The sequence below is a fragment of the Zootermopsis nevadensis genome, unplaced genomic scaffold, assembly GCF_977971745.1.
Source record: "Zootermopsis nevadensis isolate Lab colony 2312 unplaced genomic scaffold, Znev_1.0 Znev_ptg000021l, whole genome shotgun sequence".
NCBI lineage: Eukaryota > Metazoa > Arthropoda > Insecta > Blattodea > Termopsidae > Zootermopsis > Zootermopsis nevadensis.
The window spans coordinates 6,148,405-6,154,646 of record NW_028259153.1 but is presented as its reverse complement, the minus strand read 5'-3'; the positions used below and the strand labels follow the sequence as shown (position 1 = coordinate 6,154,646).

General features: G+C 39.2%; 1 long non-coding RNA gene across 1 annotated transcript; it reads left to right on the top strand.

The window, feature by feature from the left end:
- The first annotated feature begins 2,953 nt into the window (after positions 1-2,953).
- On the top strand, positions 2,954-5,894 carry LOC147873109 (uncharacterized). Its single transcript, XR_015536082.1, has 2 exons — positions 2,954-3,054; positions 4,006-5,894. It is a non-coding gene; the product is annotated as an uncharacterized LOC147873109 (long non-coding RNA).
- Positions 5,895-6,242: the final 348 nt, after the last annotated feature.

Genomic DNA, 6,242 nt, shown 5'->3' with positions numbered 1-6,242 from the left:
CTACACGTGGAAACAACGCAAAGGCAGCGGAAACCATGTAGCCCGATGTGCACTCCATCACATTTATAACAATTCGTAGTGATGATGTTACTTTTATATCAAATCACAGGATGACCGAGACACTGAAAAAATGACCACCAAATTACGTATCAGCTTTTGGTCCTGCCTTCGAACTCCGGCTCAAGCAGCCATTTGCCACGTTCTTTCCTTATACATTTTTCAAATTTCTGTTTTTGTCTGCAACTTTTATTGTTCCTTGCTCGTTCGTTGTTGACTTTTCTTCTCTCTCTAGCAATATCGTAGCCGAGTGATTGGCACGTGTTCGGGAGTTCCTGTGCTCAAGTCACAGCCGGAAGACAGTCTGTCTCGACAGAGGTTTGAAGGTTGTTTCTTTCGAACAATGAACAAATAGTCTTATCAGCCCCACTCGACGTGCATGTCGGACCTAACACGACATTGCTTCAAAACAAATCGCTCTCGCCGCTATAGTTGTACAGAACGACACAGTAATTGTTTTAAATTACAAATTTCAGATTGCGACCGGCACCCTGGCGCCATACTTCCGGCTTCGGTCTTTCACAAAGTGTCCCGTACCAAATTATTGTTTGCTCGAACCCAGAATCGCGCTGTCACAAGATACTAGAAAAATAAAAAAGTTTTTCAGACAAGAATTAGGTGGAATATATGTAGTCAGCACTTAGATTACTCTGACACTGTCATTTCAGTACATTTCAGGTTAAAAACCTAACTAATTGGATTTGAACTCTGAAATTGTATTAATTCAACCGTGCTCAATATATGAAGGGATGACAAGGTCCATCTAGATCATCGTCCCAAATATCAGAGAGGAAGTACCCTAAGGGATGCTGTATTAATTACTATGATATCCTGAATATAATTTATTCTAACCGTTTCACCGTCTCGAACCGGTTTGCTGAGGGGTCGCTTAACGGGGTGTAGTTATGCAGACTTAAAATATATTTTATTATAAAGAATGCAAATCATGCGTTCAAACTTCTGTCGCTCCATCGTCTCCTTCATTAAACCAATGGTCCCCAAAGTAGGGTGTGCGAGATGCTCGTGGGGGTCGCGAGATAATTTCAATTAATTTTGTTTTGTATTCTTGTATTGAATTTTATTTGTGATTGTATGATGTGATGCTAGATATAAATGCATACCGTGTAAATTATTTTTTAATATAATAAAATTACACTTAAATATTTGTTTGTTCCGGGGGTGCGTGCTACGTTTTTTTACTAAGTAGGGTGCACGACCAAAAAAGTTTGGAGACCCTTGTATTAAACCACTTCTGACTCAATAGACCCCACTTTTAGGCTGTACACCTGCGTTCACACAAAACTCAACAGCTGTGTCAATCTCGAAACACGTGCAATATCTCGACCATCTTAAAGGCAACTCCACAAGACTAAAACAGAAAACAATATCATGACTTGCCCACGTGGCCTTCCGTCGAAAGAATAACTAAGTACAAAAACACTTAGAAAGAAATTAGCAATTGGGATTTGTGAAACGCCTTGATCTTGCAAGTCATAAGTCGCAAACATCACCAACAATAGAATCCAGAAATCAGAAACTACCACATGTCAAACTAATACAAGCCGTAAAATAAAGTGAAATTAATGTTTTTTCAATAACATTATGCATTAAGCGTTTTAGTGACGAAAGAGTTTATTGTGAATGCAGTGAAGAAATTCAGTTTAAATTTTAGGATTTATATTGGTTTTCTTAAGACTGCAAAAACGTCCTTTAGAATCCGTTCACTGTTTCCTTGCCATTACATTAACAAAAGGAATTAAACGCATTTTAATTTAGAGTAACACTTGGTAACAATAATTTTTAAAAATATCCCCGGTTGTGTCTGGAGAGACTTTGGAAAATCACAAAAGCTGAGGCAGGACTGTCATTCTCCGAGCCAGGTTCTGAAACTGGGAAAGTTTCTGGACCAAAGAGGCTGCAGGGATTCCATGGTTCGGACGTTTTCAAATATTATTATCATTCTTATTTATCAAATAAATAAGGATGAGATGGGCGGGACACCTAGCACGGATGGGAAAGATGAGATTACTCGCATGAAAAAAACATTTTTTACAATACTAAGACGTTGACGGTAGGGTAATATTAAAATGGAACTGAAATTTGAAGTGAAGGAGTGGCATGGAATGTAACTTGCTCAGAACGGGCACGAATAGTAAGCTTTTGTGACTACGGCAATGAACTTAAGGATTTCATATAAAAATCTACTGTTTCCCTTAATGGGTTTGGCAGTCTTTATTGGTATGACAATGACATTGAACTAAACTGGTTCTGTCCACCAGCCTCTTGGAAGTCGTTTCTGGTGCTGTGCATGGGGAGGGTTTCTTATCAGGTGGACTAGAGGGCTGCTGTTGGTGGGAAGTGTGATACGGCAAGAGTTTTACGCTACTACACAGACTGAAAACATTAAGCAGTTAAGAGTAGCGTGTAGTTAGTGCACTTGTAATGTGTTCTGATAATCTAGATTAAATCACTGTGAGGTATTCTTAAAGCTGTTCCCATTAGAACACATGAAAGCCTGTTGTCTGTTGTTCGTTCAGTGGTTGTGGAACGAATGCTTTTAGGATCGGTCGTTACTCACCGCGAAACCTTGCGCATGCGCGTATATCGAATTCCTAGCAGGGATTTTCTCCTGATCTGTGGACTGAAAACATCAAGCCGTTACAAGTAGCGTGTAGTGAGTGCACCTCTAATGTGTTCTGATAATATTCTAGATTAAATCGCTGTGCCTCTGTGAGGTAATCTTAAAGCTATTCCCATTAGAACAAATGAAAGCCTGTTTGTTGTTCATTCAGTGGTTGTGGAACGAATGTTTTTAGAATGGCTAGTAGCAACTCGTCACTTCCCCCCCCCCCCCCCCCCAAATTACATTTCAAAATTGTTTGCTTTGGTCATTTCAGCAATGTGGAAGAAGCTTACTGCCTTGCGTTACTAAGGATAGGTTGCAGTTCGTTGATCTTCCCTGGCGTGGCGTGGCTTGGCGTTACTTCATAGACCCAGGTATTAAATCAGAATATTCATTGCAGTAAGGAAACTGAGGTGAACGTTATGGTTTCGCTTTTATCATTCGGTTATCCTTTCAGACGCTGCAACGTAAGTTGATGTTTTTTTTTGCTGTTTGAGGTTGGGATGAGTTTGCGAAATGTTGTGCAAAAGGGTTGGGGGGGGGGGTGAATGCGTCTGATTAACTTCTGTTGAGTAGGCTAGGATTCATTTCTGGTGTACCTTCATTCTGAGAATTGTAATATGCGCCATCTGGAAAACGAAATATCAATGCTGATTGGTTCTGCCATTATTACATCACCCATCTGTGGCGTCATGATTACATTTGGTACCATATTCAAATGGGTGTGACTTGGACATGGAAAGTCGAACGCATATTACCATTTTCATAAGAGAGGGCTGAGTTAGACATATGCTCTATTTTAATAAAAAGCTCATTGCCCAAGAATCTGCTGATTTGTTTGAGTATGTTTGCATTCAGGAAACAGGATATTTAGGATATAATTGCTTTTTATCAATCTAGGAATTCATTACTAGAGGCTTGATCCTGCATAGTCTGCTGAGTAGCAAATTGTGTCTCCTGTGTTTGCCTCAAGATAATGTGCTGAAGGCCCACATGTTGTTGTGTGTTCTTAAGAAACTTCATATCACTTTTTAAGTGCATCAGATCAGCAATAGGACATATCGCATGTGCATTCTGTATGTGAGATTTAAGTTAGTCCAAGATAATGGGCTCAATTAACGCACAGCCACTTCCTAGTTAAATTTTCCTTCGCTCACTTTTCACATCATTGTATTTCTGAAAGGCACTGTAAACACACATTAACTAAAATGTGTAACCATAATTAGGAGATGAAAGCGGTTACCACAGAAGTTGCTTAGGGTGAACGTGATGTCAGGAATCCAGTCAACTAGTCTTCACAGGACTTTGTACATTTTTGTTTTCAGGACTGGAACAATTGCAGCCTGGGCCCTTAATGGTGAGTGCAGAAGTAGTAATAGCAGCTGGAGTCTAACAAGTAAGTGCCAGTTTGACCTGGAGCTTTTGTTGCAACTAAAATTCTTCTTAGGTTGCCAGCCATGTCGTGTGGTTGAAAGGTGAAACACCAATAATCTTAAGACCTTGCACACCGTGTAGTGTATTGGAATATAAAACTGTTTGCAGTTTGAAGGACACTAATGCCGAAGGAGTTTTGATCTCAAGTGGTCATTATCGTTGGCAAAAACAAGTTAATACTTATGACACAGATCTAAAAGATTATGGTTTTTAACTGAGCATAAAACGCAAGTTCTTTACTAAATCGTATTTATGTAACACCTCACTGGACGTTGATTGCTCAGGAGTTGGTGCATTATATTGAGCACTTGGCTATTTTGTCCGCTGGTCTGCTTGCCGTTGTTGGTCTACGATGAGCCGTGGTTGCGTCGCCTGCGTCTGTGAACTCCAATGGTGCGTGGGTGTTACCGTTAGTTTTAAAAATGTATAGGATGTATATTAACTCTGAAATCAGGGTGGCCCACTATTGCATAAGAAATTTCGTACCTCGCCTACGGTAGTATTCCTTCATTCTGCAGAAAAGAGACGGAATCTTCCTCACTGTTAAGTGAATTCCAAACTTTTAACTTGGTACCGAGCAGCAATAAATAACTGAACAAACTAACAGATAACAACAACTGAGTATACGGGTATACTGATACGCATGCACAGTTTTCCGTCCAATCCAAGTCCAGATATTCGACTCTCCTGTAATTTACTTTTTTCTGTTTATTGCTAGGTCAAATAACACAATGATATTTTGGTTTTTACTAGTTTTGTATTTATGGGATTTTTCTAAAATTTCAGAGGATTTTACCTTTTGAGGCTTTGATCTCGTCCTCAGTGCTAAAGTGCTCAGCACCTTGAGGATGAATATGTTCCTTAGAAAATTGATTCTCTCGTCTTTCAACCACCTGGCACGGTTGGTAGCCTGAGAGAAATTCATTATATAAGTGAGATGCAGTGTTTGAATGTCAGTTTTATCATGCAGTGCGGAATAATAACTTTATTCTAATAGTGTAAGATAATGGAAAGAGATTGATTTGTATCCCAAATCATTTTCTTTCATGCGCACATGCTTTCACTATTTTACCATTACTGTTTTACTGTCTTTGCCTTGATGTCTCCTGTTTAGAGCCATTTACGTAGTGGAATCATGAATTCATGTCCCACGATTTAGTTCTGGTCTTCAGCACCAGATACCACAGGTGCCATAACTTGAATAAAAGTCGCCCGGCTTCTTATGTCATGCCACGCCTCACTTGAGTGAGTGAATGGAATTGAATTGTCTGTGGAACAGGTGCATAATGAAAGTTTAAAAGAAGGAAGAATCAGAAATAAATTTGTGAATGTAGACAATATTAGGCTGAATACATTTCACTGCAGTTATTTCTACAAAATTTTGATTTGATTTTTTTTTTGACAAAATAAAATGCTAGAAATGATTTATTGTTCTCAGAATTGGTGAGTTTCAAAACGGTCTCTTTCTGCGCTGAGCAATTTTAAGTCTACTGCCTTTTAAGTTTTATCATGAAAGTTATTAAATTCATCTTTTAATTACGTCGACTGGACGTGCTTAGGTTTGCGGTCATTGAAATGTGCCTTCACCGACAAGGCAGTTCTTCAGACCACATTTGTCTGACTGCGGCCAGAGAGATAGGATAATGTATCGGATGCTGAGGTGTGTACGATGCAACCTGAAAGGGCTGTTCTCATGGCGTAACTTTAGAAGTTCATATTTATCTGAAATATATAAAATCGTGCATACAAACAGAACAGTTTACACTTTGAAAAGCATTTAGTGCCAAACGTGTTTTGACCTCATGAGGTGATCATCAGTGCCAAAAACATGAATTCTTTAGTCTGTCTATTAAAATCATACAATTCACAAGACGATTGTATGTTATAAAGCGCTCGGCATAAAAAGTTGCACTTTTTGAAACCATGCTTCATGTAATACCACACTGAATGATTAAGCTTTATGTAAATTTAGTTAGCTTAATGTCCGCTGGCCTAAGTTGTGGTTTCCGTTGTTAGTCTACGGTGAGCCGTGGTTGCGTTGTCTGTGAACTTCAATATTGCGTGGGTATTATTGTCACCACGGCTTGCTTACGAAGCACCTCGTTCATGCTCGTAAGGTTCTTTTACA